Source organism: Pleurodeles waltl, chromosome 9 (genome assembly GCF_031143425.1).
Source record: "Pleurodeles waltl isolate 20211129_DDA chromosome 9, aPleWal1.hap1.20221129, whole genome shotgun sequence".
NCBI classification, from domain to species: domain Eukaryota; kingdom Metazoa; phylum Chordata; class Amphibia; order Caudata; family Salamandridae; genus Pleurodeles; species Pleurodeles waltl.
Window position 1 is genome coordinate 381,228,825 of NC_090448.1, and position 24,143 is coordinate 381,252,967.

Below are 24,143 nucleotides of genomic sequence, written 5' to 3' on the forward strand. Positions count from 1 at the left end.
GGCATGGTAATTCTTGTGAACAGGATATTCAGCACAGGCCCAATGCAGCACAGTTTTCTCTGAGTCTGGAAAATAGGTATGTCAAAGGAAGATATACTAAGAACTTATTTTGCACTTCATGTCTCTTATTAGTGTTCTGTAATCTGGTATTATGTCTGAAACGGCAAGCCTTAAGAGCTGATCCAGATGTAAGTCTGTTAGCTTATTTCTGAATTTACTCTTCAAAAGTCCCATTGTGGAAAACGAACTTTCGCAAACATATGTTGACCCGAACATACAAATTATTTTCTGGGCCACTGTAAAAAGAACTGGAAATTTGTCAGAAGGCACAGTGTTCCAGAATTCTTCTGGTGCCTGCCCCAAAAAAAGATGCTTCAAGAGCGGAGTTGTGCTGCATGTCTATCAGCTCCATTTGTGCTTGCGGTCTTTTTATGCCAATAAGTTCAACAGCATCAAGATTTCGTGCACTCACCATCCAGGGGTTTTCAACCAGCCTGAACAGGGGGGTGAGGGTTCTGAATTGAGAAAATCGCCTTTTGATCTCCCCAGAAATTTCCTAAAGACATGCACCAAGATTTCTCGTTGGCAGCATTTCTTGTGCATTTGGAAACCTCTGAGTCACAGCCAACAGTTTTGGAAAGTAGGTGAAGTCAGCAACATCCAGTTCTTTGAATAGCACAAGCTTACTTTCAAATGAGTAAATACCATTCATCATGGACCACACAAGCTGTTGTTTGCCTTGCAGCATCAAATTAAGAGCATTGAAGTGTGCAAATAGATCTGAAAGAAAATGGAGCATTAAAAGCCATTTCACATCCTTTAGTTCTGGGAATGTTTGACCTCTGCTGTTTGTAAAGTGTTCAATGTCAGGAAGCAAAGCAATGAACCGCTCCAGAACTTTCCCTTTGCTTAGCCATCGCACTTCAGTGTGCATCAAGAGGTCTGTATATTCAGCTTCAGAATCCTGCAGCATAGCCTTAAAAAGTCTATGGTTAAGGGCTTTGGCACGAATAAAATTAACAATTTTCACTGCAAGTTTTAGGAAGTTATTCAGTTCTCCATGCTTTAATTTTGCACACAGAACTTCCTGATGAATAATGCAGTGGTAGTCTATTACAGGCTGTCCAGTGAGCTTCTTTTTAAGCAAAGACACAAAGCCTCTGTCATGGCCTACCATAGCAGGCGCGCCATCTGTTGTGATGCTAACAAGACTGTCCAGTGGTATATGATGTGTTTCGAAGTAGTTGCAGATACTGTCCAGAATATCTTCTCCTCTTGTGTGCCCGTGCAGTGGTAGAAGGCACAGGAGCTCTTCTTTGGGATGAAGCGATTGGTCCAAATACCTCACCCAAACTAATAACTGGGCCACATCGCCTATATCTGTGGACTCATCCACGGCAATGCTGAAGAACGGTGACTCTCTGACAGCTTTGATCACCTGCTCCTGGATATTTTCACCCATTGCCTCTATTTTGCGTGCACAAGTGGAATCCGATAGATGTAATGCACCAATTTCTTTTAAAATGCTGGATTTGTTGCTATAGTTTTCAAACAAAATTTCAGCTGCTGAAAGGAAACATTTCTTCACCAGCTCTGCCTCCGTGAATGGCTTCTTATGTTTGGCAAGCAGGTAGCATATTTTGAATGATGCTTCTGTAACAGCCTCAGATTCCTTCATTTGGCAAAGGAAGAGCTTCTGCTGGGAAAGAAGTGTTTGCTTTAACAATGCCACTTTTGCTGAACGCAGTTGTGAGTGCAATGGGAAGTTCTCACTATAACTTGCGTGTCGAGTTTTGTAGTGCCGTTCCAGGTTATATCTCTTAAGAACATTTACTTTCTCTTTGCAAAGCAAACAGGTAGCTTTCTCCTTTGGCCATTCAACAAACACGTACTCTTCTTCCCATGCTGCCTGGAATGATCTGTGTTCACTCTGTATGGATCTGGGTCGTTTGCAAGGCTTGGTAACTGGACTGTAGGCCATTGGCCTCAGCAAGTTTGTGCAATGATTTTCAAGGGTCAGGAATCCGATTTTCCCCTCACAGCCAAAGGACCGACACCACTTCACGACCGACAACACTTCACGAGCAACCGATGGACAGACACCGCCTCACGACCAATGGACCAACACTGCGTCTCGCTACAGACCTCTGTGCACAACACCAAAGTAATATAAAGTGATGTGTAAAAGGAAACAAAGCATACCGTGATCTAACAATTGGCAACACACATGCTGGCCTTTGCCGATTCCCAGAGGACCATGTTATAAAAAGTATTTTTTGCAATTATGCTTGCAACCTGCTAGGCATACTAGAGTGATAATGAGGCCAATGAATGGTATACGGGCCTCTTTTTAGAAACTGTTTTTTTTTCAGCATGCTGGGTCACACAGCAATAGAAATCAACTGTGAACGAAATGCTAGGGGCCAGATAAAAAAAAAGTGTATTATTGTAAGACATTTTCAACAGCCCTGGCTCTAGTAGTATGTTCCTACACTAATCACAAGAGCCAAATGGGAATGTTCCAGACTATATCCCTATCCTAATCACAAGAGACATTTAATTAGATGCAGCAGCCATTTATCATCCGCACCCCTGGGAGGAGGAGTAAGCTGAAGGTGTTTGCCCATCACACAAAGTGTACCCCACTGGACACTTCACAAATGGTTTGATTTATATTGGGATTGTCATCTGATTTTTGGTAGTTTTCATGGGTGGGTGGTTTCTCTCTGGCTGTACTGGGTTGGTGGGTATGGGTTATAAAAGTAAGCAGCATTGTTTGGAGGTTGCACAAACAAAGGTCTAACTTGGTGCCTAAGCATTACAAGACAAAGATACAGCAGCACAGTTCTTACCCTTGCAGGGTCCGGTCTATCACACACAGCGCCATCTGCTCTCACCCCTATCGCCATCTTCACACAGCGCCATCTGCACACAGAGCCATCTGCTCTCACCCCTACCCCAGTAACACACACAGCGCCATCTGCTCTCACCCCCTACCCCAGTAACACACACTGCGCCACCTGCTCTCACCCCTACCCCAGTAACACACACAGCGTCATCTGCTCTCACCCCTACCCCAGTAACACACACAGCGGCATCTGCACACAGCGCCATCTGCTCTCACCCCTACCCCAGTAACACACACTGCGCCATCTTCTGCACACAGCGCCATCTTCTCCCACCCCTACCCCAGTAACACAGTGCCATCTGCTCTCACCCCTACCCCAGTAACACACACAGCGGCATCTGCACACAGCGCCATCTGCTCTCACCCCTACCCCAGTAACACACACTGCGCCATCTGCACACAGCGCCATCTGCTCCCACCCCTACCCCAGTAACACACACAGCGCCATCTGCTCCCACCCCTACCCCAGTAACACACACAGCGCCATCTGCTCTCACCCCTACCCCAGTAACACACACAGCGCCATCTGCACACAGCGCCATCTGCTCTCACCCCTACTCCAGTAACACACACACAGCGCCATCTGCTCTCACCCCTACCCCAGTAACACACACAGCGCCATCTGCTCTCACTCCTACCCCAGTAACACACACAGCGCACACACACAGCGCAATCTGCTCTCACACCTACCCCAGTAACAAACACTACATTAAAAACAAATAACCAAAGAGCCTTACCTGACTCCAAGCACTGTAAAGATGCCACAAATGTAGAACAGCAGGCAGGCAGGCGGGCAGCAGACGTGGAGCCGGTGACAGGAAGCAGACGACAAAGCCCCGTAAAAGTTAGCTGCAAGCGCTGACTTTTATGGGGCTTTGGTTTCCAGGATCGTCAGGGTAATGCCATAAACAATGGCCGCCGTACGTAAACATAGGAGGGCCGTGGGAGCATGCGCAAGGAAGCCACTGTTGCGCATGCTCCCGCTGCCCTCTTCTATGTTTACATACTGTGGCCATTATCATATGGCGTTTGTTGTGCGTCACGGGGCCCGCCAAACTAGGTCCGTGAGGCCGCTGGCGGCCCGCGGGCCGTACTTTGAGTACCGTTGATCTAGACCGTCGATGTGGAAGGACGAGAACCTTTATTTGTCAAACTAAATGTGACAAAACATCCACTTTGTCTTCGCTAAATAAATAGAAAGGACCCTATGCAAATCTAAAGTATGAAGAGCCTCTTTCTCAGCCGAGGAAGACTACAGAAAAAGTTAGGTGAACAATGAATGGAGGATGGGGCCTTAGGTAAAAAACAAAAAAAGACAGCTAAGCAGGACCACCTTGTTGGGGTATAAATGATGAAAGGTGAAACCGAAAGCAGTGCACCTAGCTCCCCAACCCGACATCCTGAACAAACCGCAACTAAAAAAAAACACCTCCTTTTGTGTTAATAGTTTGAGGACTACTGATTCCAGCAGATCAAACTGGGGAAGAGAGAGAACCCATAGAACCATAGGCAGATCCCAAGGGGGATCTGGGGAATGCACAGGATGTTGAAGGAAAAAAAAAAAAACTCTTCAATAGGCAAGGAGCTACTGCTACCATACCTTCACCCCTAAAGGCCCAAATTGCTTCCCACTGAGCTCTAATAGTGGGGACTGCCAAACCATTCTGTGGGAAATTTAAACTACGAAACGTATTAAACAAAATAAGAACAGCACTCCCTCTTCACAACTGGCAGAATGCTAAAGCAGATCTTGGTCGGGCAGAACAATGTAGTACGGTCCCACCTGCTGGAGCAATGTGATCTGTATCAATTTACATATTGAGTGCTGCTAAAGCAGGCCCTCAGAAAGGTAGTACATTTAAAAAAAAAAAATAATACAAATATTTTATGCTTACCTGACATCAGTTAGTGTCTTCAGCACGCAGAAAAAGAATAGAATGTAATGCAGGGGATATCCTTTTTTCTACCACCTGCTGGGTAGTGGCAGACCTATTGGGAGTATTTTCAACATCAGCTAGGGAGCATGTTTTGCAGAACTGAAATAAAATCTTGCAGGTAAGGACTTTGTGAGAAAGATGGACGAGGAAATAATGGAGGCAGAAAGTGTTTCAGCGCTATGGTAATTACATTCATAATTCAATTTACTGGATTCTATGTGTTAGAAGTGGGGTCTTTTGGTTTATCAGTCAGTTTACCCCCTGTCCAAACAAGGACCCTCACTCTAGTCAAGGCAAAGGAGAAACACACCTGGTTAACCCCTACTCACCCCCCTTGGTAGCTTGGCACGAGCAGGCAGGCTTAACTCAGAAGCAATGTGTGTATTTGAACCAACACGCACAGTAATACAGTGAAAACACTACAAAATGGATGCCACACCAGTTTTACAAAAATAGGCAATAATAATATAAAATCCAACATACACAAGTTATAATAAGAATTTTCAAAAGAATAAGCGTCTTACTCCATAGAAAACAATGGAAACAATGTTGCACATCTTACCTGGTTAGCGTAAAAAATATAGCCGCAAGGGCGAGCGTGCATCGGAAAAAGCAGTGATGTGTCGATCCCTTCCTCTCAAAGAAGACTGTGCAGCAGTTCTTCTCCAGTCGCGTCAGTGGTGCGTCATTTTTCTTCCTTGCAAGAGAGCGATGCATCAATTTCTGGACGGGGTACCTCGGATCAGTGAAGGTTCACGATGACTTTGATGCACAGGGACAATGCGTGGAAAATCCGGTTGCACGGTGTTAGAAAACCACTGGGGGGGGGGGGGGGGGGGGGTTTGCATCATTACCAATCGCAAGCGGGTGTTGCGTGTTTTCTCCAGCTGCGATGCGTCATTCTCCCAGCTGCGATGCAGGCAGACAGTCTATTTTAGCCTCGAAGCTGGCGGCGCGTCATTTATGAGCCACTTTGCAGATGCTTTGTTGAAAATGTCCCGCACAGCATTCTGTGCATGGATTTTCAGCTCTTGTTCTGCCAACTTCACCTTTCAAGGGCCCAGGGACTGGATAGGGAAGGAGTCTCAGCAGAGAGTCCAGGTGCTGACAGAGGAAGTCTTTGATGGCCCTGAGACTTCAGAACAGGAGGCAAGCTCAGTTCAAGCCCTTGGAGATTCTTCACAAGTAAGAATATACCAAAAAGTCCAGTCTTTGTCCCCTTTCACAGGCAGTAGCAGCAACTACAGGATAGCCCAACAAAGCATGGTCACAGGCAGGGGTAGCACTTCACTTCAACTCTTTTCCTTGGCTAGGTTCCTCTTGAATCCAGGAGTGATCTTGAAGAAATCTAAAGTCTGTGGTTTTGAGTCCACTACTTATACCTCTTTCCGCCTTTTGAAGTTGGCAAACTTCAAAGGGAAGTCTCTGTTGTTTACAGGATCCTGCCTTGGCCCGGCCTCAGACCCAATGGGGTGTTGGAGACTGCACACCACATTATAACTACTGGTGCCATACTTCAGTAGGGCAGAGATACACTTGTAGGGATGTGGAACCAGAGAACCTGCTCAATGTGATGCGCACTGCCAGAGGAATCTGTTGTGCACAAGGAAGATTACTTCAGTTGAAAGGGACAGCGCACCCTTCTAAATAGTGGCTGGCCTGGGCTGACTATCTGCTGCTGTATGGCACCCTGAAGTGTGCTCTTCAAGGGCTTGTTGACTTGCCCACTGTTCTCCTGTGGAGGTCTCAGGGACATCAAAGACCTCCCAGGAAGGACCCACACCTACTACTTGTGACATCTGGAGAACGGTGCCCTAATAAGTGCCCACATCGTCTGCTGAATCCCAACTGGTAGTGCAGCATGAGTGTCAAACTAAGAACTGTGCCTAGAGACCGGATTACCTAGAGCATTGCATGCATCTAAGGGGTGTGGCACCTGCATTGTGGGGCCTCAACACAAGTGTCTTGTTGGTGGTGAGCAGAATCACCGATTGCGGGACCCCACATCGCCTGCTTCGTTGCACGTGCTGCATCTCTCTCGTGCAATATGCCGACTGCACATTCATTGCATGCGGTGTCTGTTTCACAGGGGGTGACCCTCTGAGGTGAGGGCACACCTGTTACTGCCTTATTCTTCCTCATGTAGCACTGCTGGACTTACCCCTGTGCGTGCGACAGGAACTGTCTGGTGTGACCCGTATCAACATGCACCAGTGTATAACTCTTTGTTGTGTGTGACCAGAACTGTCTGGTGTGACCTGGATCAACACTAACCAGGCGCTGTGCCTGGATTTCCTGGATTGCCTGTGTACGACTCTGATAGACATGTACCGGACGCGGTGCGCTCTTCCATGAGCCTCCCCTGCTACATTCCCCTTCATTTGTAGTTCCTTCTGAGCACTACTTGCAACAGACCACCTTCCCTATCTTCATCTGGCCCGATGCTTTTGTGTTGCTAGGTAGTACTGCCCATACTGGGCCTGGGTGTTGAGAGGAACCCCATGTCCTCCGGTGCTTTGCAAAATGGGTCTGGTGTGGGAAGGCACATTACAGAATTTGCAGGTTGAACGAACTATTTCCCTAAGCCACTTCTGCTCTGAATTCTGGGGGTGAACCTCCCAAGTGGTGGCCAAACACCCCATTAGCCAACAGTCTCCTCATCAGTCCTGCTACTTACCCCCCACCCTCTCCCCTGGGATTCTACGTGTGACTTCGATCTTGATCGGCCTATTCTAAAGGGGCGGGGGTGATTTCTCTCCAACTGATGGGTGAGGTATTCGGAGTGAGGTGGAGGAGAGCTTGGGCCACGGGGTCTGCATTGTGCTTTCAGTTGACCTGCCAGCTAGCACGTGTGTGTGCACGCAAGTGTTCCATACGAACCTGCCCGATATCTGGGGCACTGCATATCTGTGCTGAAAGTGTGGTAGTGACTGCCTGAGTACCGCCTTGTTGTATAGCCATTTTAGTTATAGCGTCATACATGTTACTTTAGCAGCTTTGTTTTTACTATTTTAACAAAAGCCACATTTGCGATCTTGTTTTATTTTCTCTATCTAGCCGTTCTTTGCCTAGGCCAGCACTGCATTCTTAAACAAAACATCTCTTTCACTCTGTGCTTTTCTCCTCAAGGCTGCAGTAAGATAGGTTGCTGGCAAAAGTGGTAAGCTTTGTCTCTAATGTTGACAGAAACATACACACTCTTACGTGGGGATCCTTTCTTAGAACATCAACTGTTTTATTATAAAAACACCACTTTGACCCATGTACGTTAGAGGGAGATTTCAGCCCGATGACCACGACTGTATGCTGATTGCAGAGTGCTTCGCTGCAGCTGCTTTTGTAGACTACAGGCCTCTTGCTCAGGTATGAGGGATGATGTCTTCTCAGGGGAACCTGAATGGCAGAATTAGAGCTTAACATGCTGTGCTCTAACATAGCCTAGGTAGGAACTATGTTTAACGATCTTAGTGACAATATGATAGCGTTATTTTTATGTTTCACTCTCCTTGTCACAATTTTAATCCTGTCATGCTTCATCGTCCTAGTTATTTAAATCCATGCTTTATTATCTAAGATGCAGTTACTTCAATAAAACCTTATTGAACTATACTCTGCCTCTGATTGTCCTTGCATATGAGAGACTAATGTAACTGAGAGAAACGGATGAGATCTGAGTGACCGCGATTTCCCAGAGGAGTCAATTGTGTCATGCGCTTGGTTGCCCAATCATCCCTGCTCTAGGGTGGAGATGAGGCACTGCTAGTTAGGCGGAACAAAACCCTGATTAGGCTGACAGGTGTCGCCTGTAGTGGGTTCAGATTCAGTCCCCCACAGTACAAGTGTTTCTCTCGCCCGAATCCAGTAGTCTCATTAGGATAATGAGAGCCTACGCAACAGCCTATTAGCTATTAAATTGGCCAGCAGTGTTGCTTTACATGTTGATTTCTTGCCAACAGAATACTATGTTGGACATTGGTTTTACCCTTGTGGTGTTTTTCCACAATGCTGCCTAAGGATCATTCTGTGTACAGATTTCTGATATTGTTGTGATCTGGCTGCACCCTAAACTGTGTGGTATTGCATTATAATAATTGCCAGGGTGGGCCTAGGGTTGACAACATTACACTCCCCATAAGGGTGCTGGGGTAGGGGTGGGAGGCCAGGGAATGTAAGATCTGTCCCTACTGTGTATACTGCTGTCATCATTTGAACCTGGGTTTGGGCCTAGTACTACTAGTAATATTTCTGAGTGTGATATACGCCAAGAAGTTCACAATATTCTTATTGTGTTAATGTGTGTGTTGAATACAATCTTTATTTACATACCACACATGCAAAGTCTTTTGTGACGCTCATTGTATTTATTGTGGGAGTGCTTTGCCAATGCTTTACACAGTGCCTCTGTGATAAACCTAACTGCTCAGTACCAAGCTACCCAAGGGTGGGCGCAGGTTATACAGTGGTTGTAATCACCCAACCCTGACGGAAGTTGTGGGTTCTGCCTGGCTGGGGCACTGCCACAGTTCTCCAGGGCAGGCTGCTTCCAGCCCAACCAAGCAACCATCTACACTTGCCAATCAATTAAGAACTTACATTTGAGATGACGGACCTCTTGGCTTTATCGATGTTCAAGTACTATGCCTAGAAATGTATACAAGGATAAAAACGTAAGTGATCAAACAGTTTATGTAGTGGTTAGAATAACTCTATTTCCTGTGACCATGCAAATTCTCAACAAAATACGTGGCTTTGGAAGCTGCAGCATGTTACTGTGGTAGCTGGTGCCAGCTTGGTGATGTGATCACAGTTCAAATAAGAGTGATCATCTACAGAGAGATGTGGGTAGGATGGTAAAGTGAAGGAATCGGGTGGCCTTGAACCATTGTGAGGAAAAACGAATTTTGCTCTGCAAAAGAAACTGAACTGTAGTTGTAATCGGCTCATTCTTAGAAATGCTCTTATCGCTTACACGAAGATGGTAGGCAGATAGGACAGAAAGGAAACGGTATGCTTGTTAATGAAGAGGCACGTCTTTCCAATTTTTGGGTACAGTAAGGAGTGTGCACATATATGGCTGAAGCCTGGGATAGCAGAGGCATTAGAAAACCCTTGCACAGAATATGAATATTACATAAATGAACCTCGCCGCACCATTGGAGTCAAATGCATTTCTTCATTAAACCTGAAACAAAGTGGTGTATAATAATAGATCATTGTCGCAAAGGTGTTAGTATAACTCTATTTTTCCAATTTCATCTGTCACTGATTGCATTTTGTTTGGTGTTGCCTCGTTAAGGTATGGAGTTAGTTGGTGTTTATCTTAAAAAACTGTATTTTGATTCAACTTTAGCGAGTAACCCTTGTGCTGTCACTGTAATAGAGAGCCTGCCCTTCTGGTACCAAAAAAAAAAAAAACCACTGATTCTAGTGCAGGGTATGGGATCTGGGTGCAGATTCCACTGGGAAATACTGATGTAAGGGTTGTGCCCAATGTGAGTTTAATGGTCATTTCCAGTGTAGGTGTGTTGTACAAACGGCTTCTTCCAATGTCCTTTCACTGCAATAAGGTTGATTCTGTTGTGGTTGGTGCTTAATTTGAGGTGGTGGTTTCAGGTGCTTGACAACGCCACTTGATTGTCAACACCGCACTTATGACAGTCTGCCACGTGGTGGCGATGTCTATCTAATTTAAAGATTAGGACAACAGCAGTTGTTTAACATACATTAAAAATGGCTAATGCCTGCTACCCAAGCCATTTGTTTACAGCCTTGGGGACCTGGAATAGTCATAGACATTGGCCCTGGCACTAATTTATTTATTTTACAAATAAAAAAAATAAAAAAAAAAAGGTGCCAGGCTCCTTAAGAGTAGGCCACTCCAGTTTGCACTACCCATTGCCTATACCAGTACCAACACAACTATCAACCATGACACATTGTGACTATTTGGACTAATCCAGGTCACCCAAAGCTATAAGAAGGGATCGGGAGACAGGAAGCTGTGTTTTTTGTTAATGTATATTGCGTTATTAAACAGTGTTGGGCTCGTCTTAAAAGTAGACAAGCAGCGCCACCATGTTGTGGACTGTCAGAAGTGCCGGAGTTGAGAATTGCATGCCGGCACTGAACTGGCTTGGAGTATAAATACTGCGTAAGCACACCTTGAAGTATGCATTTGAGCCTACGTGGTAAATTCTCTCAGGATTATTGTTAAAGTCCGTAGAAGAGGCAGGAAGTTTGCACTGTAATCCAAGTTGCAGTTTTCAGTAATTGTTAAAATTGTTAAAGGATTTCAGCAGGTTCGCAAGTAACAGTGGGCGTATTCTACAACAAAAAAGTAAAACCAAGGGTGACAATTTACATCTTTGCGTAAAATGTCTCAAAGTACTCTATGCCCGAGGCACAGGTTTCCAAAACTAATCCTAAAATTTCATTTTCCCTTGTGGAGCAGCTTCAGGTTTCCCGACAAACGCGCTGACACATGATGTTAAAATACGTAATAGGACAAGCAAGACGCACGAGGGGGGCTTAACAGGCAGTGGAAAGAGAAAGGAATGTGGATTGTCGGGTGTACAAAGTGAGAGAAAGTGCAATATTTTGTGAAATAACCAACATTTTGAAGGCTTTCCAGAGAAGAGGGGACTGTGTGTGCGCGTTTTTGTCTGTGTACACATTCCTGGTGAAATCCGACAGACACCGCACTATACCCGACTGGAAGCACCTGCACACTATTATTTATCACAAAATACATTCATTAGGGGGTGTAACACCCCAAACACACCCCTGAAGCTACGCCCCTATTTACCACTCCTATCAAATCTAGGGGTGAACTGTTACTGGGGGAGGGGTGGATGTTTAAGCCATTGTCTACAGTTTTTTTTTTCCCCTGACTATTTTCAAAAAGTCAGAGGATTTTCGAAATACCCACTAATGTATGTTTGTGGTCGTTTCCAACTTACTAAAGGAAACTACCTTGGAAAACCCAAGCCCTCACCCATCACCCCCGCCTCCGTTATGTTTCGAGCTGCTCAATTTCTGCAATTAGAAATTACAGGATCCTAGACTAAGGGTATATTAGAACGCTAGTGTTTATGGGGTCACGAATTATCCCAGTACGTATGTTTTATCACGATATCAATGCTTGGCATTGATTTAAGAAGAGAAGGTGTTTATTGTGTATTATTTAAATATGTATATATACACACACACGTTTGACTTCATCCAACAACTGATCTAGAGGTTGATATTGCTTTATTTTTTAGAACAAACTTACGAATTTGCATTTTAAATCATTTATAGTTTTTAAAGCAGAATTTACAAATTAAGTACTTGTATATACTTCTAAAAAGTAGCGTTAAATGTGGTCCTAAATAATTTCATGCCTGTAGGCAGCGTGACTACCTTGATCCCTAGGGCTGAGGCCTCGCATCCTGAGTCCTGGGAGGTGAGCGGTCCCAGCAGGGAGTAAATAAGTGGCCACTTACACGAACGAGTGGAAATTAAAGATGGCGAGACCAGCCAAGAATAAAGAAACCTTTCCACTAAGATAGGCGCACAGCAGGTCTGGAGTTGAGCGCTCCCCAGTAGAGGACTGTGCCTGAGAGCATAATTAAACCTAGGAAGTGAAGTGGCTGAGTGTCCGCAGCAAGACCTGTGTATAAACAAGCAAAAAAAACACAAAATGAATAGCTAAGCCCCAGGACACTGCTTAAACTACTAGAACTCGTATTTACTCGAAGTCAACGGCGTCGGCTAAAATTCCTCTGCTGCTGTCAAGGGACAAAGAGGAAGATAGTGAGCCCATCTAAGTAGCCCCAGGGCCGGACGTGACGTCACCTGCCAGGTTTAGGGGCTGAGATCTCGTGGGGCCATGGATAGCTTGTTTCGCCCCATGGCCACTGAAATAATACTATCCTAGTGGCAGTGAGGGAACACGGAGAGGCTGTCCCCTTTAATGTCTTACCCCCCCCCCCCCCCCCCCCCCCCCCTTGCAGGTGACATGGCCATCCACCGGAACATAGCCTACTAATCCAAAAATGAAGGCCCAGTCTACTAAAGCAGGTATCCAGGTTGTAATACAGAAACTTAGGCAGGCTCTGCCACAGGAATTCAAGGGCTTTGAGAGACCTGCGTCACTGTAGTAGTCCTTCAAGGAAGAGCGCAGGCAGGAGAATGTATAATTATGTATATTTAATAAGTAAAGGAGTACAAAAGAACAGGTCCGTCGAGGAGAGAAACTCCGAATCAACTGACACAAGGAGACTACACGTAAGAGAACGTGGAATCTCCTTAGGTCATCAGCTAAGAGCATTCTAATAAGGAACAGAACACAAAGACAAGAACACACTACATATCCTCCCTCTTTACCCCTTTAACCATATATATAAAAAAAATACAATTGAAGTTCAATAGAAATAAATAATTATGAACCATGTACACTTGAAGATATAGCTATGTGTCCTAACACAAAATCTTTTAACCAACCAGGATTTGTCACTTTCCTTTTCCTTTCCTGAAACCCAATCTCCGAATATTCTGCCCCTGATTCGATTCACACGAACCACCGCTTCCTGAGCCACTCACCTCCTTCACTCAAAATATGATCATCCAGCATCTCCAAAGGTACATCCTTACCTGAAGAATTGTAAATCTTAACTTCATCCTCCAATCATTCAGTCCTTCCCTTCACAAACATCTTGTTGTTCATGCGATCTTCACTACAACTAGACTCTTGTCCATCCTTAAGCAATACAATACGCTTAAGATTCCAAACTCTACCATCACTTAGTTTGACAGCATTAGGCAAAACCTCTATAACCCGTTCAGGTTCAAAGTACTGACTCTCACCTTTCCTCACCTTATAAGGTTTCTTAACCCTTACCCAGTCTCCAATGTTAATCTCCACAGACTTGACATGATGAAGTTTGTCATAATAAGACTTTGACTTCTCTAGAGACTTTTCCAAATTGTCCCTTACCATTTCCATAGACCAGTGCTGGGTACCAGTCTTTACCAACCAAGCAGGGTTGTATTTGCTTCTCAGACTTCTTCCCCTCATAATAACAAAAGGGCTAAGCACTGTTGCGTTCTCAGTAATTCTATATGCCCACAATACCTTAAAAATAGCAATATGCCACTCCTCACCACCATCCGTAGCAAATTGAATGATACCCTTGACAACTCTGAACCTTTCTAGTGCTCAATTGCCACTAGGATTGTACAAGGAAGTAGTCTTGTGCTCAACCCCACTCTCTCAAAATACTTCTTAGCTGCTTCCGACATAAATTGTACACCATTATCACTCAGTAGCTTAGAAGGGATGCCCTCAGATAGAAATACCCTATCCAAAAACTCTAACACACTGGTGGTATCGGCTCTCTCCAATATACCAATTTCTGGCCACTTAGAAAATAAATCAATAAGAACTACCACAAATTCTTGAGTGTTACCCACAGGACCTAAAAGATCCACTGCAACGTATTCCCATGGTTGCTTGGGTATGAATGTTTGTTGCATAGGTGGTCTTAGGGGATATAAACTCTTGTCAGCGGAAGAGCACACACAAGTTCTAACACATTTTTCCACTGATTTGTCTACTCCTGGCCACCAATACAACTCCTTCACCACCGATTTAATTCTAATAATGCCAAAATGGCCCTCGTGACACAATTCTAAAATTGCCTCTCTTATCCCGGATGGGGGAACAATTCTATCACCCCTCCAAATAACATCTCTCACAACAAAGCTCGTTCCTAACCTCCCAAAAGCTTTTGCATTGTTCAGACAATTGATCCCTCTTAGGCCACCCTTCCAAAACATATTTCAAAATGGACTGTAAAATGGTATCCTCCTCCATTTCCTTACTCCAACAATCCTTACTAAGTGCAGGGCTACCCGAATCTTGTACGAGAGCAACACTCTACTTATACCATGGATCATCAACACGCCTTTCTAGCAGATTAGGTAACCTGGATAGACAATCCGCCATTACATTGTTCTTACCAGGTACATACATAATACGATATGCATAATCCTTTAAGCACATAGATAACCTTGATATTTTTGCAGAAGCTAGTACACTGCCTTCACTTGTAAGTAATTTAATTAAGGGTTTGTGGTTGCACCGAATAGTAATGTCCTTACCCCACACAATCGCTTGGAAGTGCTCTAGAGCCCAAGCACAGGCTAAGGCTTCCTTCTCGATAACTGAATATTTCTCCTCAGATGGGGACAGTGACCTGGAAGCGAACAGTATAATTTTTTCCTTTCCTGTCCTTCTGAGACAAAATAGCTCCTAGCCCTTTGTTACTTGCATCCGTGGTAACAAAAGTATCTAACCTGGGGTCAAAACTTTCTAAGTTTGCTACCTTGCTCAAATCTCTTTTGACGTTCTCAAACTCCTGATCACATGCTTCACTCCAAGTAAATTGAGAATTTTTTTTAAGTAATAACCTTAAGTTATAAACCTTGCTGGCAAAGTTTGGAATAAATTTGGCACAAAACTCAGCCATGCCCAAAAATGATCTTAACTCATCCTTAGTCATAGGAGGTGACGCACCCACAATAGCATTCACCAATGATGCCTTTGCTTTTACACCCTCACCACTTATCTCATGTCCCAAATACTCCACACTTCCTTCCGCAAATTTACACTCACTTAACTCCACAGTTAACCCTTTGTTCCCCAACATTTCCAACACATGTTTCAACCGCTCATCATGCACACTCTGGTCTTTTCCAAAAATTAATATATCGTCCTGGAAGCACATAACACCCTTGGATTTTCCAAATAGTTTGTGCATAAGCCGCTGAAAAGCTGCTGCAGCAGACGCAAGTCCAAAGGGCATCCTCTTGTATTGAAAACACCCGAAAGGTGTGATGAAGGCAGTTAGTTTTTTTGAATCCTCTGATAAAGGAACCTGATGATAAGCAGACGAAAGGTCAATGGTGGAGAACCAGCATGCTCCCTCAAGGCTAGAAACCATTTCCGTAATCTTCGGTAGGGGAAAACGATCAATTAGTGTATTGTAATTGAAGTATCTTAAGTCCACACACACATTTTTCCGTTGCTGCGCCGAGCAATTACTACAGGTGAAATCCTCTCCAAACTTTCAATTGGTTCTATTACATCCATTACCACCAATTTATCTAGTTCCTTTGAAACTTCTTCCCTTATCATGATCGGCACCGCCCTGACTTTATGAATTATAGGTACAGCCTCCTTCTTTAGTATAATTTTGTGTTCGAATCTATACAGTTTTCCCAAACGTTTATCAAAAACTTTAGGAAAATTTGTTTCTAATTTGGAAGCCAAAGATTGTTTATCATTTATGACTAATACTTTTTCTTTGAAATTTGGGTCCAGGATCATTTGTAAATGTCCCTGATCCTTCCAACCCAGATCAGATGGTCCTTTTTTAGCCACATATAGTTTTCGTCTAGCACTCCTATTTTTGAACGTAAATTCGAGCCATCTAAATCCTAAAAGATCAATGTTTTCCCCGGTGTAACTTTCCGGCTGAATGTCCGGTAGGGCTAGTTGTTTGCCTGTTCCCCACAAAAGATTTGTTCCAAACATCCTCATTAACAATTGTGAAAGGTGAGCCTGAGTCTGCATACATCTTAATGGGTATCCCTCCAACTTCCATGTCACATATGGGTTTTCCTTTGGTATTCACCTCCGTTATGTTAAGAATGAAATTCTTATCCTCCGCAGTTCCACTGGGCTCGATTGTTTTTTCCTCAATATCACCTTTAACGACATTTCACCATCTCCCTCATAGATGCATTTGACCACTTTCTTTTTGTTTTTGCAAACTTTTGCAAAATGTCCCACAATTCCACATTTGTTGCATCTCACTTTTAAAGCTGGGCATGATTTGGAATATGCAAGGTGATCTTTATCACACCTGTAGCATATTTTTTTCGTTTTCTCCACTCTGCAAACTCTTTCCCACTTTGCGATTTGTTACTTTATAAACGCCATCCTCATTTTTCTCAGTAGATTTAAATTCTGAAAAACACCTTTCAGAAATCTCTACTTTCCTTACTATAGCCAAAATTTCATCCAGTGGAGAATCGCCATTTATCCATAGCCTTTCCTGAATAGATTGATTATTGCAATGCATGACAACTTGATCTCTAATAAGTTCATCATGAATTGCCCCAAATTTGCAGTCAAGAGCAAATTTCTTTAAATCTGCAATGTAGTCATCCACCAGTTCACCTTTCTCCTGTATCCTTTGGAAAAATTTATATCGAACAAACCCAACACAGACTTTTGGTGCAAAATACTTGTCAAGGTCTAGCATTGCAGCATTAAAGGCACATATATCACCGCTTACAGGGTTTTTAGACATCTTATTATAAGTTTTTAAACCCATAGGGCCCAACGAGTGCAGTAAAATCCTTTTTTTCTGTTCAGCCGACATTTTATTATCCACGTCAATGGCGCCTAGATAATTTAAGAAATAATCCTTCCATTCCAACCACTTGATGGGTGGTGTGCTACCCATGGCCCAAAATACTTGTGGAGGGACAATGGTGAAATTTGCTTGCGCCATATCTGAAGTGAAACACAATATATATAGGTTACCTTGAAGTACTCCTTTAAACTTGAAGGCTTGTACTAATACTCCCCCTTCCCGGACCTGTTCTCAATAAAATGCCTTTATATACATCAAAGTCACGTGTTGGTTTGTGGTACACATGTTACTACCACTGAATTTTGTCTTTGTTGCCAAGGTGACGCGTGTTTACACTGTCCACATCCAGTGCAGAACCGCTTCCTGTCGCAGGTGCAGCAACCGCATCTCCATTTCCAAGGAGACGCTTGAGTGTGAGCCGGCGTCTGATTCCCAGGCGACGCCCAGTTTCCAGGGAACCACCTTGACGTGAGTAAGCATCAAGTTCCCTAGGAGACGCTTGTGGCACTGCCAACAACTCCTTGAAAGATGCGCAAGCGCACTCAGTTCCCTAGGAGACGCTTACGGCAGTTCCAGAGATCGCGTGCACAGCAACGGTCTGAGGCTGCGCTCGTGTTCGAGTCCCATAAAAAAAAATTAAATCTTCACTGACCACGAAGATGGGAATATCCCTCGACGGTCGGTTCAAGATCAGCACTTCAAGGCAGGACGGGTTCAGATCAGCAAACCGAAATGAGCAATCCAATGAATGTTCACCAATTAGCAGGTAAACCACCCTCGTCGCCAGATTGTAGTAGTCCTTCAAGGAAGCGCGCAGGCAGGAGAATGTATAATTATGTATATTTAATAAGTAAAGGAGTACAAAGGAACAGGTCTGTCGAGGAGAGAAGCTCCGGCTCAACCGACACAAGGAGACTACACGTAAGAGAACGTGGAATCTCCTTAGGTCATCAGCTAAGAGCATTCTAATAAGGAACAGAACACAAGAACAAGAACACACTACAGTCACTCTTTGTAGCTGAAACGGGATAGACCACCTGGAGCCCAGTCTTACAGAGCAAGCATACAAATGCGATGAAATGGTACGTAGATAGATAACAGGGTTTAGATAGTGGAACTTGGGAGCCGGGTGTAGCATATTGATGCTATGCGCACTAGGACCCTTGTAGTTCTGTGCGGATTATGAACAGGAAACACACGATATGAGGGGAGGTGTCAAGGTATGGTTATGGGTAATATGATGTGGTGGTGTGTGTGAATGATGTTGGAGAGTAAAGACATGTTCAGCCGCAGCTCCTGTGTGTGACATAATCTATTTGCCTAAGCAGTCCAGGGCTGGTGAAGATGCTACACACGGTAGGCTGGATTTCTATTACATTGTTCCTATCAAGGACCCCAGTGATGGAAGAGCACAGTTTCATGCAGATATCTTTCTGACAATAACACAATTGCATGTTAGCAATCTGCACGTAGAAGTCAATACTGCATTACACGCCTGGATAAACAAATTCTCACGGCCCACCAGAGTGCCCAAAAGTCACACAATCTCTCTGGCAGGGCATAGCTGATCTAGATCTATTAGACATATGGCGAGCACAACAGAGAGGCATTATTATTTTCCAACACACCTGGGTGCTTTACTAGTGTACAGTTCTGTCTCGTAAGCAGGCCTATGATAAGGTCCACAGACATTTGTCCTAGGTGCTGTCTGGCCATGTCTGAGTCATTCATGTTTGGATTAAGCTCCACCAGTCAATCTCTGTGTAAGCACTGGTCTATTAACGAAATTGTCTTTAGGGATACAGCCTTAAAACATCAGTTAAGGAAACTATGGAATTCTACTATAATGACAAAGGTTGGTACGATCTGGGACGCAGGGAAGACACCATGTAGTTTAGGGAGCATGAACTTCACACACATCCAACTTTGTAAAAACTGGTAGAACAAACAAAATGTGTCGAAGTCCATATATAGCAGTCTGAATCTCAACATAAAGGACTTTGCTACTCCCAAACCTGTAGGGAACTTGGAAAGGCGAAGGGCAAATTAGAACAATTCTTATTGAAAGATAAAGCTAGAAAAAATGCTGTATACATACCAGAAATAACTGGATTAGAAATGTGAGAAAATCTTGACCCAACAGTGTATGAATGTCACTGTGAATGACGTTGGTATTGGACAGAACAATATTAATAGTCAATGCTCTTCACACTTGTTTCAAACGTGTGAGTACTCATAATACTCTCCCAAGACCTAACTCATGTCCTCTTGGATAACTACCTTAAAACGCTCCTTTCCCACAGATTCATTAATTCAATTTTGACTTACTGGGAGGGCTAATCTTAGTAGATGAGGTAAGGGATGTGGTTAAAAAGTTAAACAAGCATTTGCAATGCAATAGGTCCCACATTTGCAAGAGTTAGAGCTACTGGCATTGTAAATGCCTAATTTGACTTTTCTTGCCAGATAAATTGGTCAACCCTGTCTCATAATTTGGTCCTTTCCTGTTAATATTTCTAGGGGCCCTATATAGCTACAACACTTCCACTTACCTTATTCCTCTATCTGCAGCTCATAATACAGACACATTAGTCGGTGCTTCTGGAAATGTCGACACTGTCTGATCATCTGAAATATGAGTGAAGTTTGAAAGTGACTGCTTGTACTGCAATGACTCCACATTGCATTCTATCAACAAAGTAGGTTTAAGTATTTCACGGTCAGCGAAGCGGAGCCTCGTGTGTTCCTGACAGAAATGAAAAGTACAGTACACTATGGAATTAGAGTATGTATGGTTAAGGTCGTTCCCCGAGGAAGCTCACAGCGTGCGGTGACGTCATACTTCAAGGTCTTATTGCAAAGCTGTTCGCACAACACATTAATGTCCTGGACGGAGAATGAGTACAGATGTCCTTCCCCCCCTCTTGAGTGATATTTAACAATCAGGGTAACGCAATCAAGTGCAAGGGCGTAAGCATGTTTCATTTCGCTATTGTTCCATAACACTTTTACGGAATATTCTTTTCTTTTAATGTAACTCCCACTACCAATGCGTTGCCATTCCCTACTGCGTTGGTGCCCTTGTTTTCTTTTCCTCTCCTTCGTATAATCTCTTACCTGCTCACTCTCCAAAAGAACCATCCTCACAAGTGCATGCTCAACCGGTACCGGACTGCAACTGATGCATTCATTCAAAACCACCGAAAGCACTAGAGGAGGAAATGGAAAAAGTAGCAAATCGTGGTTCCCCCATCTGCTATCTTGGGATGGGCAGCGTAGTTCTTTGTAATACGGTACTGGACATCATTACCCTGACATATAGTAATTTACAGAGCCCAAATTAATTACCGGCGTACATAAACAGTGGCACGTGTGTACAACAAGAAAAATATAAGCCTTTTTATAGTGGTGGTTAAAATCTAACAAATTGCATGGTGTACTTTGTATGTATGCTTTAGTGGTGGCAGTGTTCGAGAATCGAAGATATTTCACGATAAAAGGAATTACCCTTTGGTAGCCCTAGCAACAGTGTCATCACATGAAATCTTGAAACGTGCTCTCTTTTAGCAAGTGTCATGTGGGTGCGACAAACCACTCTTCTGCGTCTAGTACAATCTGCAGCCAGTCGCTCCATTAATGCGCAACGATGATGCTTATGTTTTTGTTCTTTTTGTGGTGATCTGGTCCTGCTTTGTCTGACACATCACTCACCAGTGTGCTCAGCATATGTGCAGAGACTCTTGCGGGTCTGCGAAGGGGAGAGAAAAGAGAAAAAGTAGTTCGCCGACTCTAATGTATATGGGCAATCATGCACTAATCCATATGACTGGGTCAGTCCCCATGGCGGTAACAAACTAATCTCAAGGCGGGACAAATGTAGAGTGTAAGGAAATGCTTTTCTTTCTAGGCATGGTAACCCCCTGACGTTTTGCCTTTTGTTAATGCCATTTATGATTGAAAGTGTGCTGGAACCCTACTAACCAGGCCCCAGCACCAGTGATTTTTTCCTAAACTGTACCTTTGTTCCCACAATTGGCACAGCCCCGGCCCACAGATAAGTCCCTTGTAAATGGTACCCCTGGTACCAAGGGCCCTGTGGCCAGGGAAGGTCTCTGAGGGCTGCAGCATGTCTTAAGGCCCCCTGTGGACCCCTCACTTAGCACATGCACATTGCCTCACAGCTTGTGTGTGCTGGTGGGGAGAAAATGACTAAGTCAACATGGCACTCCCCTCAGGTGCCATGCCTACCTCTCACTGTCTGTGGCATAAGGTAAGTCACCCCTCTAGCAGGCCTTACAGCCCTAAGGCGTGGTGCACTATACCACAGGTGAGGGCATAAGTGCTTGAGCCTTATTCCACTACAGTGTCTAAGCAAAAGCTTAAGACATTGTAAGTGCAGGGTAGCCATAAAGAGTATATGGTCTGGGAGTTTGTCAATTACGAACTCCACAGTTCATTATGGCTACACTGAAATCTGGGAAGATTGGTATCAAACTTCTCAGCACAATAAATGCACACTGATGCCAATGTGGGATTTATTGTAAAATACACCCAGAGGGCATCTTAGAGATGCCCCCTGAATACCAGTCCGACTCCTAGTGCTGAGCTGACCAGTTTCTGCCAGCCTGCCACAACCAGATGAGTTTCTGGCCACATGGGGTGAGTTTCTTTGGCCAGGAACAAAGCCTGTACTGAGTGGAGGTGCTTCTCACTTCCCCCTGCAGGAACTGTAACATCTGGCGGTGAGCCTCAAAGGCTCATGCCTTTTGTTAAAGCACCACAGGGCATCCCAGCTAGTGGAGATGCCTGCCCCTCCGACCACTGCCCCCACTTTTGGCGGCAAGGCTGGAGGAGATAATGAGGAAAACAAGGACGAGTCACCTACCAGTCAGGACAGCCCCTAAGGTGCCCTGATCTGAGGTGAACCCTGCCTTTAGAAAGCCTCCATCTTGAGTTTGGAGAATTCCCCAATAGGAATAGGGATGTGACCCCCTCCCCTCAGGGAGGAGGCACAAAGAGGGTGTAGCCACTCTCCTGGACAGTAGCCATTAGCTACTGCCCCAAGACCTAAACACACCCCTAAATTTAGTATTTAGGGGTGACCCTGAACCCAGATAATCATATTCCTGCAACCTACAACAAGGACTGCTGACCAGAAAGCCCCGCAGAGACAACAGAGACAATTGACTTGGCCCCAGCCCTACCGGCCTGTCTCCAGACTCAAAGAACCTGCACAGCGATGCATCTGACAGGGACCAGCAACCTCTGAGGACTCAAAGGACTGCCCTGAACCCGAAGGGCCAAGAAACTCCTGAGAACAGCGGCACTGTTCAAAAACTGCAACAACTTTGCAACTTTAAAGCAACCTCCAAAAAACTCTCTTCCCACCGGAAGCGTGAGACTTCACACTCTCGAGTTCAAGAGAACAAACACTGCGCAGAGGACTCCCAGGTGACTACGATGATGTGGGTAACCTGAGTCGATCCCCCTGCCCCCTCACAGCGATGCCTGCAGAGAGGATCCAGAGGCTCCACCTGACCGCGACTGCCTGGTAACAAGCAACCCGACGCCTGGACTAAGCACTGCACCCGCAGTCCCCAGGACAGAGAGGAACCACCTTCCAGTGCAGGAGTGCCCAGCAGGTGGCCCTCATCCTAGCCCAGTCGGTGGCTGACCCGAGAAGTCCCCCTGTGCCCTGCCTGCATCGCTTAAGTGACCCCCGGGTCCCTCCATTGCTTTCAATAGCAAACCGATGAGGGTGTGTTTTGTGGGCTTGTGTGTGTCCCCCCAGTGGTGTTCTACAAAACCCCCCTGGTCTGCTCGCCGAGGCCGCAGGTACTTACCTGTAAGCAGACTAGGACCGGAGCACCCCTGTTCTCCATAGGCGCCTATGTATTTTGGGCCCTCCTTTGACCTCTGCACCTGACCGGCCCTGTGTTGCTGGTGCAGTGACTTTGGGGTTGCCTTGAACCCCCAACAGTGGGCTGCCTATGCCCAGGAGATTGACTGTGTAAGTGCTTTACTTACCTGAGAAACCTAACCAAACTTACCTCCCCAGGAACTGTTGATTTTTGCACTGTGCCCATTTTTAAAGTAGCTTATTGCCATTGTAACCTGAACTGTGTGTACTACTGGTTTAAATCAAAGTTCCTTACTTACCTGTGTGAAGTACCCTGCATTTTATGTACTTACCTCAAATCCTGAATCTTGTGGTTCTAAAATAAATTAAGAAAATATATTTTTCTATATAAAAACTATTGTCCTGGAGTTAAGTCCTTGAGTGTGTGTTCCTCATTTATTGCCTGTGTGTGTCCAACAAATGCTTAACACAGCCCTCTGATAAGCCTACTGCTCGACCACACTACCACAAAATAGAGCATTAGAATTATCCAATTTTGCTACTATCTTACCTCTAAGGGGAACCCTTGGACTCTGGGGACACTGTCTCTTACTTTGAGATAGTATATACAGAGCCAACTTCCTAAATAAAGCATTTACCAATTACATCAATGGATTTTTCGAAGGCAAGCCTACAAAAGAGTGAAAAGGATGGGCATGAGGTGGGTGTGGTGAAAGTCCATAGAAGAGATTACATCACGTCAGAAAAAGCCGCTTGCGTGCAGCTATGCTCAACCTCAAAACAAAGCTCCTTGGTCTTTCAGTGTCATTGCATAAGGCCTGTATTGAGCTACTAATCCAGCCCTTAACTAAAGTCTGCAACAGTTTTCTTACTTTATGGGACAATAACAAAACGATGTTGAAGTCTGAAATGGCTACTACTTAAGCCAGATAAGGGGCCACACATCCTGTCCTTCCTACACTGCAGTCCCATCGACCATTTAAAATTTATACTTTCACTCAATTATTTCTCAT

The 24,143-nt window shown here is 44.6% G+C and overlaps 1 protein-coding gene across 2 annotated transcripts in view; it reads left to right on the top strand.

Moving 5' to 3' along the window:
• LOC138259339 (uncharacterized) overlaps positions 1 to 24,143 on the top strand; it is a 640,620-nt gene that overhangs the window by 261,645 nt on the left and 354,832 nt on the right. The gene's annotated exons all lie outside the window — the stretch shown is intronic.